Source organism: Papilio xuthus, unplaced genomic scaffold (assembly GCF_000836235.2).
Source record: "Papilio xuthus unplaced genomic scaffold, Pxut_1.1 DF827756.1, whole genome shotgun sequence".
NCBI lineage: Eukaryota > Metazoa > Arthropoda > Insecta > Lepidoptera > Papilionidae > Papilio > Papilio xuthus.
The window spans coordinates 4,406,604-4,427,470 of NW_013530893.1; the positions used below are offsets into that span (position 1 = coordinate 4,406,604).

Sequence of the window (20,867 nt, forward strand, 5' to 3'; positions counted from 1 at the left end):
TCTGGTAGTAGTAGTTGGCTCATTTAGTATCTCTATTTCTGTGTTCAGTTCATACGCATGTTTACATTCCACATACTAAAGAAAGATAATACTAAGGGTATGCATAACAGACTAGTTAACGCCGACTCCGTCAGCGCGAAAAAAAAAGTAGCCTATGGGTGCTTGCAGGCTATGTTCTACATCTATGCCAATTTTTAACGAGATCCATGCATCCGTTCTGAAGATACCTTTAAACATCCATCCATCTTAACATTCGCATTTATAATATTAGAAATATACTAGCTGTCGCCCGCGACTTCCGCGCAGGATTATAAAATAGATGTTGGCCGATACTCAGACCTACTCAATATGCTCACAAAATTTCATGAGAATCGGTCAAGCCGTTTCGGAGGAGTATGGGAACGAAAATTGTGACACGAGATTTTTATATATAAGATGTTTGCGTGAGTTTTCATTGTCGAAACATTAATACGTAATACAAGTAATAAGAGTGAGACAGAAGTTCGAAGGACAGAGAAAGAAAAGGACGTCGTATTTTTTTCCTTAACTGACTCATTTATTGAATAGGAAGATGTGAATTTTATTTGTAAAACTAAATTCTTCCAAGTAATATTAATTTTGAACTTCATTCACTCGAATAAGACCTTGATCCAATTTCACTGGAAGTGGTCTTTTACCTGCTAAAGAATAAGGAAAGAATTGACATTTAAAACGATTGTCCTCATACCTAATAATTTTAGGAATAATACACTCCATAGATCTTTGTTTCTCAAATAACGGTATTCAAAAGCGATGTAAAATTGTATTTCTCCGAAGACGAAACAAAAGAAGATCCACACATTCGAAGAGTTATATCTTAAGCGAGATGTAACCATTTTCGTCGGATGTGTCTATGTTTTTAAAAACATCGACAATATTAAATCTATGCTGTAATAGTGGGTTACAATCTTACTAATATAAATGAGAATGTTTAGATGGATGGATGTCTGTTAGAAGGTAACACCAGAACGGCTCAATGAATCTCAATTAAATTTGGTATACATAGAACATAGTCTGGAAGAACACATAGGCTTATATTTTTAATTCACGCGGATTGAGTCGTCAGCGCGACGCGGGAAAATACAGATTCTAAAGAAGCTATCTCTGTTATTTCAAGGAGGTATGATAAGGATGGCAGTATTAGTATGTGCGCTGGGAAAATTCCTATTAATTTCAACAACTGATACAAATTTGAATATGATTTTTAAATACATGACAGTTACATATTCATGTATATGTTTCTAAGAACATCTCGCGACAATGTTGGCCGCTGTTATTGTGCCGTTGACCTAAATAACAAATCACATTGAATTCCCCGAGGTGTACTATTTAACTTGTCATTAACTGACTAATTTTGTGCATTATTCCTTCATCGACACACGCAGTTATTAGTTGGGAGTAAACTGACAGTTCTAGATGGCGCTAGCGTCAAGAGTGGGCTGTCATCTGTCATCTGTCAAAATGTTTATACGTCATTTTGAAGATTTAAAAAATAAGTGTTCTTTTTTCAATTTTTGTTTTAATAATTAATGGCTTACTGCTTATTTTTTATTGAAATTTTACGGTCACAATGATAAATTATAAATTAAATTTAGTTCACGGACCGTATCGTATGAATATCGTGGGAACAAGGACCATTTCCTGACTCCAGTGATAATGGTCCTAGGTCGATATTACAATAACAACTAATGATTCATAAATGCCTGTAAATACCAATTTATTATGAAGTATAGTCCGTCAAATTTATTTGACCCGGTTGGTAAGTGACAAGAAATAACAAAATTCTTATCGGACTGTAGCTGTCTTATCAAATAGTGTTTTTTGTGTAATTTTAAATGTTTAACCGCCTTTCAAACCGGGCCAAATTAGTTTGTCCTACTGTGTTTTTCCGAAGGTCTTGTGAGAAATCGTAATAAAATTAGAAATTGGACTGTACGTACGTTTTCACGGAATCGACGATAAAACAAGACGCATCTATCCATTAAACATGGAAATTATTTCCGTTACAATTTTTATTTATAACTATTTATATTTAATTCTGGCCGCAAAATATTTCTTTTAATTTTTCTACGTAAAAAGGAGGATCGTATCTGTTATATAAAATGTCAGTGCCAAAAAAGTGACTCTTTTTTATTGTTCAAATACTCTTTTACACCGTGACGAATGAGTCGCATTATAAAGGTACTCGTCCATTTGCCCGCACCGGACGCATCGCACGCACGGCCCGCAACGGATTATAGTTTGCTTTGTATGATTTTACATAACGCTGCGTCTATCATCCGCACCGCCCGCATCGTAAGATAAAGCAAATCCATTTATTCCGCGTGCGGTGCGTCCGGCGCGGGTTAATGGATGCGTATCTTAAATTACCTATTTAGTCGTATTCTGTTCTTTGAGTAAGTCTAAGTTTGTTTATATTTATTTTCAGGCAAAACTAACCCTCACTTTCACCGGGCAAGATAACTTTTCGGGACTATAAGTAGTGATAAGTACTCGTAGTTATGAAGTCATTGCCCGACTGACAAAATACTTATAAAGACTTTATTTTACTGCACAAAATAAATACAGTCGAACCTGGATGAGCGAGAGTCGAAGGGACATTTGTCCCGCTCATAGAGGTTTGTCACTAACCCGAGTTTCTCGCTTATGGGTGTCATTCGTCCGGCCCAAACAATGACTCTCGCTTATAGAAGTTTCTCTATAACACAAGTTTCTCGCTTACGGAGGTTCTTCGTCGGGATTAGACAGTGACTCTTGTTTATAACGTTTTCCTCTAACCCAAGTTTCTCACTTAATGATTTCGTTCGTCGGTACTACACTGACTCTCGCTTTCAGAGGTTTCTCTCTTTTCCAGGTTCGACTGTAATTGAGTAAGATTATTAAATTCGTTCTAACGATAAGTGACTACTTTCTTAGCTTTTATTGAAAAAGAAATTAATCCGTTAGGGAAATAGAAATTTTATTTGGTCAAAGTAAATAGAGGCATAAAAATGATTTACACTATTGCTCGTTATACTTATAATTTTATGATGTGTTTTTCTTACCGGCCATGTATTTTTATTTGGGGACATTGGTCTAACATATCTGTCTCAAATGATAACTGAAATTAGACTTTATGCCTATAGAAATAGAGTTTTAAATATCATATTAGAAAAAACCTTAGGCCATTTCATTTTGTATTAAGGTTTAATGTACCATAGTATGTGATGATTTGGGTTTTGATATTTTATCGTCAAATATTATCTCATACTTTGCTAAAGATGTGTTGAGTCTGATGACGTAACAAAGATAAAAAAGTTTGTATTATAAAAATATAAAATGTTTACTTAAAATAAATCCTTCAAAATATAATCTAAATTGAGTGCCCGAGAGAAATAAAAAAGATTTTTTTATTAATGTTTGATACAAGCAAGTACTAAAAAAAAATATTTTTTTTTTCTTTTGATATATGCTACTTTTATATACTTTAAACTAGCGGTCGTCCGCGACTCCGTTCGCGCGTAATTAAAAATCACATGATTAGACTATGTGTTCTTCCAGACTATGTTCTATATGTGTGCCAAATTTCATCGTGATCCGTTCAGTCCGGAGATGCCTTCAAACATCCATCCATCCATCTAATTCGCATCTATAATATCATTATACAAAGGTTACAATAACGTACGAAAACGCTTTTATAATGTTATATTCAACGCTATAATAATGTTCTTTTCAGTTACAAATATTAAACACACACGTACAAATTAAAACATAAATTAATGTTACCGCACTAGATAAAAATATAAATGAACTGGCAACATTTTTAAACGTCGGAACAGCTGTGATAAAATATTCATTAACTACAGAATTTTAAGAGAAATAAAAACACGTACGCTTAACTGTAAACTCGGCTTTGTATTTTTTGCATAAGGTCTTTGTATCATTTTGTTAGGGTCCCATAAAAAACAAACTTTAAAACGAAACATTTAATTAAAAAATCACAATTAGATTTCTTAATATTAATATTTTTATTTGTTAGGTGGAATTAAAAAGGTTTGTACTACTCTTCGTATAAAAATTATAAGCCTCAAAACAATAGTGATTATTTCGAATTTTAAAGCTCTTATAGTTACAGTATGAATTATTTGCATTAATGCACTGAGTTAAGTCTTCATTTGTTGGTTTTAAGTTAGTGAATTTATATATAAAATTAGCTATTTTTAAATTTTTATCAGTTAAACGCTATAAAAAGATTGTAGATTAATGTATGTCGTTGAACCCTTTTTGATTAAGTATTCGCAAGTACTCCGTGTTTGAGGAGATACCGACATAGACAAAATGCGTACAACATTCATAATTCGAACGCGGCTTTCCCGCCCTCTGACGCGTGATCAAAATAATGAAAACTCTTTGGTGAAAAAACTTCTCGCCGGCCAGTTGACGCGCAGCACGCGCCGAGTACGGATGTCTGTTGAATCAGTGTCGCTCGCTTGCAAAGTTTCCCGCGCTAAAGTTTCCGATATTAAAACTGTAAAATAAAGTGAAGTAATTAATGATAAGTAAGATTGGTGTTTTTAATGTGTTGACGTGACCCCTGTTTAGAAAATTCAAAGCTGATTAATTTAACAATGTAAGTTAACTAATTTTACTATATTTAAAATTTTCCTTTAGAATTATTTTCCAGCTATAATTTCAAATATCTTATTTAGAGCAAGTTGTTACTTAATAAGTGAAGAAAGAACTTGAAAGGAATATGTACTCTTGGATGTTGAAAATGCTATTCTTTACATAAGTTCTCTTTCCAAGCGAAGCAAAATACTGAAATTACTCGTAGCAAACTTGTAGGTTACAAAACTAGAAACCTTTAACGGCCTTTTTCCTTGTACAGTGAAATAGGACAAGTAAGATAACAAATGAATAAGGTAAATTTTTTAATTGCATTTTACTTCGTTACCACATGAGCTGAAGACAATTTTGTTAGCGCGTTTAGTCAATGACAAAAGAAATCGTAATAAACGACGTATTACGATTTGTTAGCATTAGTAATTTAAATAATATTAGTCTGAGTTTTCTCTGTCGAAATGCCTTTATAGAAATACTAGCTGTAGTCCGCGACTCCGTGCGTGTGGAAATATAAAAAAAAATAGTGTAGCCTATGTGTTCTTTCAGACTATATTCTATACGTGTGCCAAATTTAATCGAGATCCGTTCAGTCGTTCTAGAGATATCTTCAAACACTTCCATCCATCCACATCACATCCATTTAAACATTCGCATTTATAATATTAGTAATTTAAATAAAAGGCAGCTCTCCAAGGCATAAATTCGAAACAAAAATAAAAAAAATGAATAAATAGTATCCTACGTGCGTCTCCTGGCTCTAAGCTACCTCCACACCAATTTTCAGGCATATCAATAAAGCCGTTCTTGAGTTATAAATACTGTAACTAACACGACTTTCTTTTATATATATATATATAGATATTGTTATCTCTATTTTTTTAAGTAAATGAGCTGGATGACAATATATTTTTGTATAACTCAACAGTGGAATCCATGAACTTATTTTTTAAATTCAATATGATAATGGAAATTCACAATATGATTAAAAAATTTCATGCACATTATCAAAGATTAAGAAGAAATCAGATCAAACGAAACTATGCTAATAAATTATATAGGTCTGTTTTTTAGCATTTTTTTCTTTGAAAAAATTTGAATTAATGCCAAATAATAAATCATACAACTGAGAGCAGGTTCTTATCATTGTATATGTCTTTTGATGTTACGATAGATAATGTCTTAAGAATTAATTTTATAATAGATAAAGATAGAGTAACATGTTCGCAAAATCTATGGTCAAAAAAAAGTAATATATTTCTTACCGATAAATAAACTCTAGTGAAACATAAATAAAATAATATACGTTATTCATAAAATATTTATTTTACTTAAATATCTATATTAATAATATAAAAAGGAAAGATTCGTTTGTTTGTAACTAATAGGCACACACATCCCGGCGTATTACTTCTTATTAATATTATAAATGCGAATGTTTGGATGGATGGATATTTGTTTGAAGATATCTCCAAAACGGCTGAACGGATCTCGATGAAATTTGGCACACATATAGAACATAGTCTGGAAGAACACATAGGTTACTTATAATGTTTTTTTTTAATTTCGGTGGACGGAGTTGCTGGCGATAGCTAGTAGGTTATATTTTTTACTTGATTTTCCTAATATCTAATAAAACTAATATTGAGTATAAAGTTAATATATATTTTTAATAGTACTCAAATATATATGCAATTTCTGAAATCTATATATATAAAATAAATTCGTGTTAGTTTCACTATTTATAACTCAAGAACGGCTTAGAGCCAGGAGACGGACATAGGATACTGTTTATTAATTTTTTTTTGAATTTATGCCTTGAAGAGCTGCTTATTATTTAACTTACTAATATTATAACTGGAAATGTTTAGATGGATGGTAGATGGATGGAAGGGTAGGCTACACTAATTAAGTTTTTTATATATCCACGCGGACGGAGTCGCGGGCGACAGCTAGTACAAATATGAATTGGTTTTTACTTATTAAAAGTACGATTCGTAATGTTGTAGCTAAAATAAATGACACAGTTAAAATATAATCAGTAAATCTATTGAAGAAAATATTTCCAAATAAACGTCCGCGAGAATTCAATTAGCACTCAATAAACAATTTTGTACATCTTACATCCTGTCTACTCTGTGGCTATTATTTGTCAGATTTACGTCGAATAGCAACAATAAAGTCATTCCGCGGACAATAAAACTGGGACCCCTCGTGCATCTACAATTATATTAAGACAAACGGCCCCCTAATTCTTTGTGTACGGTGACCATGATTTTGTTTCAAAAATAAAGGATTAAAAATCGATTTTAATTTTTTTTAAATATAAATGCTGAACTCAGAGACGTTAATCCACTAAGTGTAGGTCACTTAAATCAATATTAGGGGGCACCACTTGACTCAATATATTGATTAATTTTTATAGCTTCGAAATATTATGATAAAAAAATCAAAGCACACAAAGTAACTTTTATAAAGAAAAAAAAACAATAAGGTTAACAAAGTTTTAGATAGAATTCTTTAACAAAATAAAATTAGCATATTATGCCGACTTTATTCAAATAAATTAATTCGCGAAACATAAATTATTTATTACGTTATATTTATAGCTATAATATTCAAATTCTTTATAGTTAAGGTCTCTCTCGATTTTAAGGATTCATATGAACCTTGAATTTATGTTTACTTTAAAGCATAACACAGTCACTAACAAAAAGAAATAATCGATTCGCAATATCGATTTGCGTTGTTAAATCGATTTCTTAACATCGATTCCACTTTAATCGATCGTTAACCTACTTTTTAAAATAATTGGTAGTTATCATGAAGTAAATGAGATGAAACTATTCTACATTAAGGATAGAAGAGTTTTGATATCAGCGGTTTTTGTTAATTAGTTGTTGGTGTAAGTTGTTAATGTCATTGAACACTAAGCAAGATTAAGCAAGCACGGTACACAACAAGTTGCTTTATTGATTTAAATCATACTAATATTCTGTGTCCTTCCAGACTATGTTCTATATCTATGTCAAATTTCAGCGAGATCTATGCAGCCGTTCTGGAGATACCTTCAAACAAACATTCATCCATCCATCTAAATATTCGCATGTATATATATAAAAGAAAGTCGTATTAGTTACACTATTTATAACTCAGGAACGGCTTTACCGATATAGCTGAAAATTGGTGAGGTTGTAGCTTAGAGCCAGGAGACGGATATAGGATACTATTTATTCATTTTTTTCGAATTTATGCCTTGAAGAGATGTTTAGATGGATGTGATGTGGATGGATGGATGGGTGGGCTACACTAATTAAGTTTTTTTATATATCCACGCGAACGGAGTCGCGAGCGACAGCTAGTTTATAATATTAGTAAGATTTAATACAACAATATAAGAAAAGTCGGACTTCATTAGTAACATGTTTTCTATTTTAGACGAACAAACTTATCTCACACTAGATAAATAGTAAAGTCTTGACAGATTCCTATGCCAATATTTCTGGCAGCGAAAATTGAGTTTGGCGTAGTTTTGCCAACGAATGTAATAGAATATTTTGCCTTCTATTTTGTACTGATGCGGTACATACGTGCTTTAGCGTAGTATTTCACTGCCTTGACACTATCGTTATACATATTGTAGTATCTATTTTGATAAAAAAAGAAAGGAATGACAAATATGAATACAGTGCAGTGGAATCCTACGGTTATTTACTTCTGAATAGATAGCATTTTCTTGTTTGCGCCGAGGTATTTGTTTTTTAATATTATATTAAGCATAATGCAAGAAATGTCATTTGAAAAATTCTTTATACTACATGCAAGGTATGCATTTTTAGTACTTATGCATACATTTATGAACCTTCGTCTGGAAGACAAGAGACAATAATTTAATTTATAGATTTAACGGATTATCTGATGTTAAAAGTAAATATATCTTTCTTTTTACTAATATAAATGCGATGTTTAGATGTATGGTTGTTTTGATTTGACAAAGACGTAGAACATAGTGTGAAAGAATACATAGGCTACTTATTAAGTATTCTTTAAATTCCGCGCGGACAAAGTCGCAGGCGACAGCTAGTACGAGTAGATATACATTTATAAAAAGAATTAAATATCTTACCTTACTTATAAATGCGATTGTTTGGATGTATGGATGGATGCTTTTAAAATATATCTCCAGAACGGCTGCACAGATCGCGATGAAATCTTTATATATATAATTCTTCTGTGAGTGTGTATGTCACTGAACTTCTCTCAAACGACTGGACCGATTTTGATGAAATTTTTTGTGTGTGTTCAAGGGGATAGGGGAATGGTTTAGATTCACAATTTTCATCAAATTTTAACTTCATATTGATTTATTCAAATTAAAGTCGTGTAGACAGGACAACGTCTATCGGGTCCGCTAGTTAACTATATATGTAGAACATACTCTTTAAGATCACATAGGCTAGAAAACGGTTATTTCAATATTAAAGACGTTCCAATTTTGTTTATATATATTGATGTCTAGATTTGATGGTCCCAACGCGGATGATTGCGCAATGACCGACAGTGCACTGCCTCAATAATTCTCTACAATTGAATTAGAATTGATACTTGTTACACGAGAGAATAAGTTCGTCTAGAAATTTACTTGTAGTTGAATGAATACATTTAAGAAATGGTTGAATCCGGTACAGGTACATTTTGAAACGATAGCTATTATACTGGAAAGTTTTTGTGTGTGTTTTTTTATATAATAGTATATGGCGGTAAACTTACAAACAGCTAACTAAATTTGTCAAAATGGTTAAGTGACCTTATATCTACACTTATACATTTATTAACCTTATTCTTTATAACATTTCATATAAAAAATTAAAAAAATATACAAAATATATTATATTAAAAATAGAACACCACCGGCTGCGGAGTCCCATGACTCAAACAACCAGTGGTCAGGGCTGCAGATACAGGAACCTTCTCACGTTGCGTGCGGTCTCTAGGATAACTGCCTTTTGTATCGGACCCTTAATCCAACTGTTTAGCGAGAGCTTCTTGAGATGTTTGACCTTATATATTACTAAATGTCGTCCGCGACACCGTCCGCGCGGGATTAAAAATAGATGTTGGCCGATTCTCAGACCTACTCAATATGCTCACAAAATTTCATGAGAATCGGACAAGCCGTTTCGGAGGAGTATGGGAACGAAAATTGTAACACGAGAATTTTATATATAAGATTATGATGACTGAGATTAGACTTATTAATTTGTACACTAAGGTACTATAGAGGAATCTAGCGGTGTTCTACTTTAAAATCGGACAGTCATTTGATCATATCGTAAGCATACGAGTAAATGTATCTGTCCAAAGAAAGGTCGGTTTATGGTATAGGACTAATTGCTTTTTACACTACTACCTAATTGGTTATTTTGTAAGAGGCCGAGCTTTGTAAATGGAACACCGCAAAGTGCTCTGCCTGTACCTATAACAGTCAACATAATTTATCTGAACATAAATATTTTGTACACTACGTTCACACTTATAAAAAACTTTAAACAACATTATTAGCATGTACGTTTGTACGTTCGAATGATTTGAATATAAAATGGTTTTATTTGTCTTATTCGCTAAAATTTTATCTTGTATTTGTGAGTGCATACATTTATTCATACTTGTACTTGGAAAATCTTATTTAAACAAATACAGTCGAACCTGGAAATGAGAGTCCAAAGTATCGCGATATTTTTCTCGTTTATATAGGTTTCTTTATAACCAGATTGTTCGCTTACGGAGGGCGTCCGTCGGGACCGGACTATGATTCTCGCTTTGAGAGGTTTCTCGCGTATCCAGTTCTCCCTTATCCCGGTTTGACTGTACTAGAGAAAAGTGTACATGCCATTGAATTTTAGGGTAATAATATATAAGATATAAACAGTCATCTTACTATAATATTATAATTTTGACATACATATAGAACATAGTATGTTAGAACACATAGGCTACTAATTATTATTTTAAGGCGCGGACGGAGTCGTTGGCGACAACTAGTAACTGTTTTAATTCAATTCCGTGGTGATATTTTTGAGCTATAATAATGAGTCAGTCTGTGGGTGGTAAATTGCTTTTAAATTTAGATATACAACCTACAATTACTAAAGATGGAGTTGCATGTGGGTGTACAATCAAGACTTAAGTTAATATGCAATTGTGTACTTAAAACTTACTCATAAAATATAGCATTACTTTGAATTTACGACTCTATTTAATAAAAACTTTATACAAACACATTGATAAAATTAAGGAGAATTATTAAACATTGTTAATATTTTGCCTAAGAAAATAATAGTTTAATTATTTAACATTAATTTCATTCAATAATTATTTTAACACTAGCGGAAGGGACTCCGTCCTCGTGGCATTAAAAAGAACGTAATCAGTAGCCTATGTGTTCTTTCCGATTATGTTCTACATCTGTGCTACATTTCATCGAGATATTCAGCCGTCAAACACACATCCATCCATTTAAACACTCGCATTTATGATACATAAAATGTTTTTCCTTTATGTTTTCCTGAATTGTCCCGGCTCGCCCGGTGAAATACCACGACCACACAGAATACAGGCGCGAAGTGGAAGCAATTCTGCGTTTCGTCTGATGAGTGTGCGTCCCGCAGACCTAATTTAGTCCTCTTTCCCTTCCCATCCATTTTCTTATAATCTTAAATATGTCTATGGGCAATGGTCACTTTTCTATTGCAGCAATTTCAGGTGGCCTCTCGATCGTTGCCTCCTTATGATATAAAAAATGTAGTATTGACGTTTTAAGTATAGTTTTAAAAATACGCATTTCTTTTGTTTCACGAACAAACGAATCTTTGGAATTTATCATAGATTATAAAACGAAAGACAATCCAAGTTACAAGCCACATCACTAGTCTTTGCCCCCAATAAAAATTTCGTCATTTAACACTTTCTTAACAGTCAATAAAAGATAATAAAGTTTGAAAGACTTAAGGGAAAACTATTGGCTCATGAGTGATTAGATTGTGCGTAACCGCGACAAACAACTCTATTGGTACTCGTAAAACTGTATTTAACCTCGTGAAAAGCTATTAAACGTTCAAGATGGATAAAGTGCTCACTAAATTGCAATGAACCGTGTACACTTGACACCCGTGAAATTAGTACGATGGAATTAGTTAAACGTACTTATTAACACGAGTAAACATATTTGTGTTGACTATAAGTCTGTTTTTCATTGCAATTGTAAAAACAAACTTTATTTAACACGTAAAAGAAAATTTCACGTTAATTCTTCATATTCAATCGGAATTCAATTAAGATACTGTACTATTTTTATAGATTTTTTTGTATTATAAGATGGGAAACAAGTAAACGGTCAGCTTCATTCGTAATAGCGAAACCACTGCCCATAGACGTCATTTTCCTTCAATGAATCGACGGCGAAACGTATCCTCCGTCAAATCCACATCACCTTACTATCCATTCAAGAAAAAATTGGCAAAGTATCGAGTACTAGAATATAATTTTTTTTTATTAAACTCAAAAACTGTTCATACTATTTTGAAAGATATTTATAGCAACCTCTTTTATCATGCAACTGGTTTACAATGCAACCTGTACAATATTAAAATTTCCACCGTTCATATAACAGCTTGAAGGATGAACTGAATCCAGTCGAGCTCCCTACCCCTATAACTTTTAATGTACTCTAATCCCTGATTCCTCGCCGTGCAATTTGAATAATTCTGCACTTGCTTGCAATTAATTTAAACGGGGTCAATGACACGCCGATGGAACAGATGCATCGCGGTGACGTCATCGCAATAGTTTCTAGTAACTTTATTGGGAGTTTTTTAATTGTTTGACGTAGCGAGATATTTACGTCAAACGTTAAGAAATTGAGGAAAAGTCTGTAGATATAATTTGTAGAATTAAGAAAATAACAGAATATTAATAACACCAGGAACTGACGTGAAGTTGGAAGTAGCGAGAGAGGTGTGTCAGGTCTGAGCCAAATGGAGATTTTTGGTCCCTGTTTTCTCCACTGGGTTGTGAATGGGAGTTGTTGGTGTTTTAAATAATTCGAGATGTTATGTTACTATACTTTAATATAATTAATTTTTTTATATTTTTACATTCTTAAGTTTTTAATGAGCATAGAAATAACAATAGGTCTCGATTCTTCTTTGACAGTGGAAATTTAAGTTAACTCTCAATTTTTTTATCTGAATTCCTTTTAACTTCATTCAATATCGAGATGACATCTTAAAATCGATTACGTAATGTAGATTATTATAAAAATCGGTTAACTTTTTAAGTAGATTGCTCAAGGAGCTAAATGAAGGCTAGATATAGAATGGCGTAAGCCGAGAAATAACCGTGAGACAATTTTCTGATCAAATTTGCGAATATTTCGACGGCTCCTACGTATATAATTGTAACTCAAAAAATAAGATTTTTTTTATAAGAAACGAGGGTAATAGAAGGCGGCATGACACCGTGCTGATGTCATGACATAAATATAATCAAATATTGATTTCTATAATACGTTCCCATCGAGGGACGCGGAGCCTACCTTTTTTTTTTCAGAGGGGAATGCTTTAGGCATACTCCGTGCCTCGGGGAGCCATACGCCGAGCCTACCTAAGTTAGGGGTGACTAGGCCATATTCAACCACGCTGGACAAGTGCAAGTTGGCTTCATACATATCTTTGAATTTCTTCGTAGATATGTGCAGTTTGCATCACGATGTTTTCCTTTACCATAAGAACGTCGGATAAATGTACATATGTAAATCGAAAATCGAAAAACACATTGGTACATGACGGGATTCGAACCTAGAACCTGCAGATTGCAAGTCGAAAGGCGCTCTCTTTCGAATTAAAGTTCGTAAAGCAAAAAATTTTTGCTCAAAAACCGAGTTACGTCCTTATGCGTAAGGACCGTTATTTGCATAAAGAGGTTACTAAAACGAAGAGGGCAGAGGCTGTTGTTTTTGTTTTTTTTTAAAACGACCACAATTTATATTCAAGGTTGATATTAAAAGTTCGATGCGTTGTCGTTTTTACGCAAAACGATCTAGTTTTTTTAAAGTAAGTTATCAAATGATGTAAAAAAGGACCTTTTTATATTTCATTATTAAAGGCTTTTTAATATCCTACAGCAGTCTTTCCTAAAGTGGGCGATAACGCCCCCTTGTGGGCGCTGCAGGTTTCAAGTTGCGGGTTATAGTGAAATTTTCGTTTAGAATTCTCCGTTAATATGCATATAAAGGTCACAATAATAAATTAATTTAATTTGAAGTTATAGTGGTTTTTAATATGTGAAAATAAAGAGGCGTTAAAAAAATATTTATTTTCAAAGTGGGCAGTAGACAAAATAAGTTTGCGAACCAATGTCTTACAGTGGCTAGGATATCAACCTATAGTTAAAAGAGAGTTTTTGATTTAAAATTACAAAGACAGTTACTAGCGAAAATACTAAAAATCGAAGTCTGATCTATTTTCTTATTTAAAATGGACATCAAGACAATCAAAGTTAGAATGTGTTTATACTATATTGGAAAAAAAGTAAAATAAAAAACATATTGTCTTGAACTGTGACATTTATCCGCATTCCTTTAAACGTTGTTGACTTTAAAAGCAAAATTAAAAAAAAACTAGTGTTCTATTTTTAAATTTCTTTGTTCAACGAGGGAGTAACGTGGGTGGAGTATAGGGAAGAATCTTACTTCGTTTCAATACATTAAATCTTCATGTATTTTACATTACATTCGTTATCATTTTACTTTGCTTCTCGTTTAGAATTAAATTACAATGTACAATGTTTTCATTTGTCTCTTCTGCTTGTAAGGTTTTTTAGTCTTTGACATTATACTCTATGGTTTGTTATTTTTTTTTCGTAATTTTTGTATTCTATTTCTGACGTCATGTGAATTTCGAGATGTAGATTGAATAATCTTGTTTGCTGAATTTTTTTGCGACGACGCGAGGACTTTATTTAAATGAATTACATGAAGTCACTTGATTTATCTATGAAATTATTCAAAGGAAAGTAGATAGTTAGATGCTTAAATGTTTAGTCACGACTTTAAACTATTTAGATAAAATTAATTGTATTTAATTGCTCACGAATTTTTGATAAACCAAACTAATATTATTCACGAATATGACGTAAATAATCTATGTCAAAAAGCGCAGTTTGCGGACTAGTAATTAATTAAAAAAAAGTAGACAGCCAGTCTTTAACCTATTCCAGAGATGTACGCCGCTCCGGCGTTGTGAAATCGGTGGATAAATGTAATCTACGACCATTGATAAATTCTTTATTTCGTTTCGATTATTATTAAAATAGCATAATCAAAATTAAACTTGCTTTCATGTACTGTTTCCCGCCTTATTCACTCGATGTTTTCTTTTTAATAATGTTTGGCTATTGCATTCTCGGTGGCCAGTAATCATTTAATATTTTTATTGCAACTTAAATAATTATTATTCTACAATTTCCTATCTTAATACATATAACCTCCTTAAAAAATTGCTTTTACGTTTTAAATTAATGTATTTATAATATAATTATTATATATAAATTATGCTAGGAACAGACATGTTTACCGATCAGATTACTTCTAGTGACAAGAACTTATCGAAGTCTTTCTATAAAATGTCAAAGTAAGACAATATGAACATTTTACGACAATCCTGAGAACTAAACTTGGCACTAAAGCTTTGTAAAATTACGACATTCGAGTGATTCCGCACAAAATCCGATCGGCACTTACGTGAATTAAATTAAAAGTTTAAGATTGCTTTCTAATTTATTATTGCGGTTAGAAATTTTTAATTTCATTAGTTAATAGGAGATATTCATATAAATTTAAGAATTAGTGTTGTCATGTGTCAAAATTTTGCACAATATTGATGACAGTGGATTTAATCAAATTAATTTTATTCAGTAAATTACTTATTTTTTTTTGGAACTTACTTTAAAATATAACACTTTTAATAAAGTTCTTCCTTTATTCATTTTATTGATGTTTTTAGTTCTAGGGAAGTAGGGAACATAAAATGAGTCTGTTTTGTACGCCTAATCGTTCATAAACAAAGAAATTTTCATAATGGCCACTTGCAGTTAAACGATGAGATATTTTATACTAGCAATAATGCTAGTGACCGAGCCGCGTGCAACAGTTTTATTATCTGTGCGATAAAAGACCTAAAGTTGGCTGAAAACACGAATACCTTTGCCTTTTGTACGTTCATTGTTTTTTTAAAATTGGATCTCGGATTTTGTTCGTTTGTGATTTTTGGCATTTCATGTTTTTATAAGTGGCCATATATCTTTTTAATTATTTTATTACCACAATATTCACAATTTTGACTGGTATGGTTTTAGAATTTTTTTTCTAGATATTTCTAACTGAAGTTTCCTTTGCCCATTTGACTTTTTTAATTTGAAGTATTTATATAAATTCATATATATATTTTTAATTTTATGTTTAGTTTTTTGTCCATACGTAGTCCCTTACGTGAACCTAAAACATTTAATGTAAAAAAGCACGAAAACAATTACCTCTTATCAAGTATTTTAAAGTTGTAACGACAATTATCCGGACCTAACAGGTATAACCTGTTCATATACGTAACTCACGACCTTTATTTCCTAAAGTTTAAGACTCATTATCCCTTGGCAAGTATATCCTATTGAGTGACTAAAATTGACAATGCTAAAGAAAAATAGACTGACCCTATTAAGTTTTAAGGTGTATTTTTAAATGGCAGTGTTGGAAAATTTAATGCCCTCAAAGAAAAATGTCGAACCAAAAGAAAGGGAAATGCATAAATGCATTGATAACAAAGGAAGTTGTTACGTTTAATATTTTCTTCAAAACACGCCATTTAGGTATTTAACCCGATTACGTAGATAGCTTAACGGATATATGATTATAATTTTAAATAACGGAACAGTAATTTATTCCGTACAAAAATTTCCACAGATAATAAAAAAATAAAAGACAAAGCGAAATACTGGCATAAAATAGTATATACCAACACAAGACTTCTTTGAAAACTAACGCCGTTTGAAAATAAGAGACTTAGTTATTTTGGTACAAAATATTATTATTTATTTTCTTAAAATAGATGGCCAATACTTTTCAAATGAGGCACACGAACAACAGCATGAAAGAGGTCAAACACCAAAGAGTTCGTAATATCAATATAATGCTACTAATCAGTTACTTTTAATTTACTAAAGTGCACATAAATGCAAATAAGCTAGTGGCCCTTATTTTGTTTTGAGTAGTATACATATTTTTACTGTAAATGTGATATATATCATTGTGTAAATAAAAAAAAGTAAATCAATTTATAATGTACTTATAGTTGCACGGGTGTTCGTTCGCGCGGAATTAATAAAAATCTAGTAATAAATAATGTCTATGTCACATTGGGTGCAGCTTCCCAACAGTGAAAGAATTTTTCAAATCGGTTCAGTAGTTTTGGAGCTTATTCAATGCAAACAATTAAATCTTTCCTCTTAATAATGTCGCACAGCAGCGATGTGGAATAGTCTGTCCTCGGCGGTATTTCCAAACTGCTACGACTTAGGGTCCTTCAAGAAGCGAGCGTATCACCATCTCAAAGGCCGGCAACGCATCTGCGGTTCCTCAGGTATTGCTGATATCCTTGGGCGTCGTTGAACACCTCGGTGTTCCCGATGCTCGTTTGCCCTCTTCTATTATAAAAAAAAAAGTATGGAAAAACGTGGAATAACATATTGGAAATACATTGAACACTTTTGTTGAAAGAAAACCTTTTTGAAATGTTTTCCTAACAATGTTTGTCAATTCAATAGAATCCTTGAAAACATCTTCCTTCCCCAGACGTAAAAACAATATCTTATTGTCCACTTTAGGAATACTCGAGAAATCTATGCAAGTATTTTACCGAAGGACCAAATCGGAAGGTTGAGATCGTCTTGTAAGAAAACAACTTTGACTATTAATGACAGGACCTGTCAAGCGTCACATTCCCCTCTGTCAAACAAACGAACAATAGGTCACTCGCTTGTATGGCCATTTCATATGTGTAAATTTTGTCAGTATGTGTGTTCACAAAGCTTTAATTGTCGGCATGATTTTCGCATGTAATTATATTGTATTGCCATCTTTATCACACCGCATTTGAAAAGTGCAGAATTGATTTATTACAACGGCAGCTTTTTGCCTGATCCGTTTCTATATTGTCAAAGGAAAATATCCATTTCTTATTCAGATCAGGTTCCTTTTTTAAAAGGGTTGTCTTTCTAGGTGAGAACAATAGAAAGGTCAATGAACTAACACCCCTTTGACGTCACAACGGCTAGATAAACTAAAGAAGTGTGACTACGTTTTGCAGCGTATGTATTATTAATATTTATCTATAGGTAATATGATTTTTTATTTTTGCGAAAGTTGTCAATTTGTAGTCGTAGTCTTACTAATATTATAAATGCGAATGTTTAAAATATTACTTTGAAGGTATCTCCATAACGGCTGAACAGATCTAGATGAAATTTGGCATACATATAGAACATAGTCTGGAAGATGACAAAGGCTACTGGTTTCTTATTAAGAATCGCGGGCGATAGCTTATAACATATTATACTTGTGAAAATCACACTTTACCAGGCGGTTTCTTAGATTTTTGGTACAGATGAAATATAAGTAAGAAGAGCTAGAAACAAAACATGTCTGTAAAATAGCTAATTAAAAACTTAAGCTAATATTATCGTAACTAAATACAATTTCATACTAATATTTTCTAAAAATAAACATAGAAATACAATATCAAACTCTAATACAGTTTACAAAATGAAACGAAGTATTCGATTGTAGTGCAGATTTGCACTGATACGCTATTAAATGGAGCTTAGTAACTTGATGGTACGGAGCGAGCACGAAACTGTGACCTAACAATGTCAAGTGTACTGCACTTGTGGATAAAGTACGGTACACAACAAGCTGCTTTATTGATTTAAATTTAAATCGCTGTAGCGAAAGCGAATTTCGACTGGTAGACAATGTACCATGTCTTTGGCGATGGCTTTCCCATCGTTATGTTCAATAAAAGTAAGTTTAGTCTATAGTTCTTAATCTTTAAAAGATAATAGTCGACGGTATAAGTCCGTCTTAGACGTTTCCAAACGACACTGCCGTTCACTTACGCGAGATTTTCTAATCCGTATGCATTTGCATTCAATAAATAATAAACTGATATAAAAACGGCTAAACACTCACATATATTCGTCCGGTGGCGGCACCGACTTGTTTCGAGTCCATCGGGGACCCTTCAAGAAGGGCCTTCATGGGCCACCGGACGAATATACATGAGTGTTTAGCCGTTTTGATATCAGTTTAGTATAATGTCTTACGAAAGTTTGAATAATTTAATAAATAATACTAATCTTTACATTGCAACTATAACAATGTAGAAGAAGTAGTAGTGTGTATCGTTAGTACAAAATTAAAGCTTTTGATAATGCGATGTGTTTCACGCTTCGCTCTGTGTGTCTCGTGCCTTACGGTCGAGTACTTGCGATTTTCTTGTTTCGTGGAAGCTTAATAGCGATACTGGAGATAGAATCGCTTGAGCACGCGATGTGAACGAATAACGTATTCTTCAAAAGTTGCACAATTCTGTATTGTACACGTAACCGTGGGGTTCGAATGTCGTGTTATGTGTTATAATATATTGTCATCTCTTACTTCCTCTTTGAGAAAAATGAGACAACATTTTGATACATGTCATTGGTGTCGGAACCTTTGGTAAAGTAGGTCTAGTAGGTCTTGTATAGTACAACTTAATGTAAACTGATATATAAACACGGCTAAACACTCACGTATATTCGTCCGGTGGCGGCAGCGACTAGTTTCGAGCCCATCGGGGGCCCTTCGTCAGGATGAGTGGTACTGGTATTATTTCGCGGATGCAGCCCGTCGCTCACTACTAGCTAGCCGTGTTTATATATCAGTTTAGTATAATGTCTCACGAAAGTTTGAATAATTTAATAACTTAATGTAAATATTAATTGGCGACAATGAACTAAAACTATCCATGACAGGCTAGCGCTACTGTCGTACTGTACTGGCATGATGTTAACAACACAATGATGGTTATTTCGCTGTCATGTGATAGTCTTTTTATGATTACAAAATAAAGTTTAACGGTTATGTATCTTAAATAAATGAGAGGTGAATCTTTTTAGAATTATCTATAAATCTAGAAATGAAAAGAATAATAGAAAGTTATATATATATCTTTGTAAAAGTTAACCAAAAATGTTTACGAGTGAGTAGTATAGCATATTTTGTAAGAACATCTGTCCATTACATCCTTTAAAGGACTTTTCAGTTACATTGCGAATAAATTTCAATACAATCGATCGAATAAACGGTAAGAGTTTCGAGATTCCACTGCCGAAACACTTATACAAAAACATAATGTTATCTCAACTTTTTATAAGAAGAGTGAAAGAGAAGGTATATCTTAGTACAAGTTTGTATGCAGTGTAAACTCACGTTAAAAAACAATTGTCACTGAATGTATTCGAAACATCTGATTTTATCTTAACTACCAGGTCCAGTTCGGGAATAACTTATAGAGATAGCTATCGAGAAAGTGGTTTGTTTGCGGCAATGTTAAAGGGACCACACGTATGATATTCAAAAAGAGCAAAGCGTTCGCGTAATGATAAATAAAAGCTTCCAAACATCAATGACATCTATAAGCGAGAGGCAGTGTCTGGTCCGGAAGAACGACCTGCGTGAGCGAGTAACTCGGGTAAAACTCTTTAAGCGAGAAAAATGTCGCAGTCTCTTGAACTCCCACTTATCCAGTTTCAACTGGATAATATATAGTTGGACAGTAGATATATGCTCTACAATTCTTAATTATATAATTTACTTTTTACAGATATACATGTATATAAACGCAATTGGTCTGGACGAGTACTGCATAAGCAGTTAGGTAGGACAATAAAGAATTTTGTAATTATTTAAGATTTTTATGCCTACCACAATGCTCATATTTGAAATCCATCCCATCATTTAAAAAGTCATATAAGCCACTGAATATGCGATCTTTACTACCTTCTAAGAAAAAACTTAATCAGTGGATTTGGTGTTCTTCCAAACTATGTTCTTTAAATTCCATCGAGACATGCAGCCGTTC

General features: G+C 32.7%; 1 protein-coding gene across 1 annotated transcript in view; it reads left to right on the forward strand.

The window, feature by feature from the left end:
* Window positions 1–4,472: 4,472 nt before the first annotated feature.
* Ethr (ecdysis triggering hormone receptor) overlaps window positions 4,473–20,867 on the forward strand; it is a 57,879-nt gene continuing 41,484 nt past the window's right edge. The window contains exons 1-2 of the mRNA XM_013310325.1: window positions 4,473–4,648; window positions 20,610–20,663. The gene's annotated coding sequence lies outside the window, so the exon portion shown is untranslated. The remainder of the gene's footprint in view (window positions 4,649–20,609; window positions 20,664–20,867) is intronic.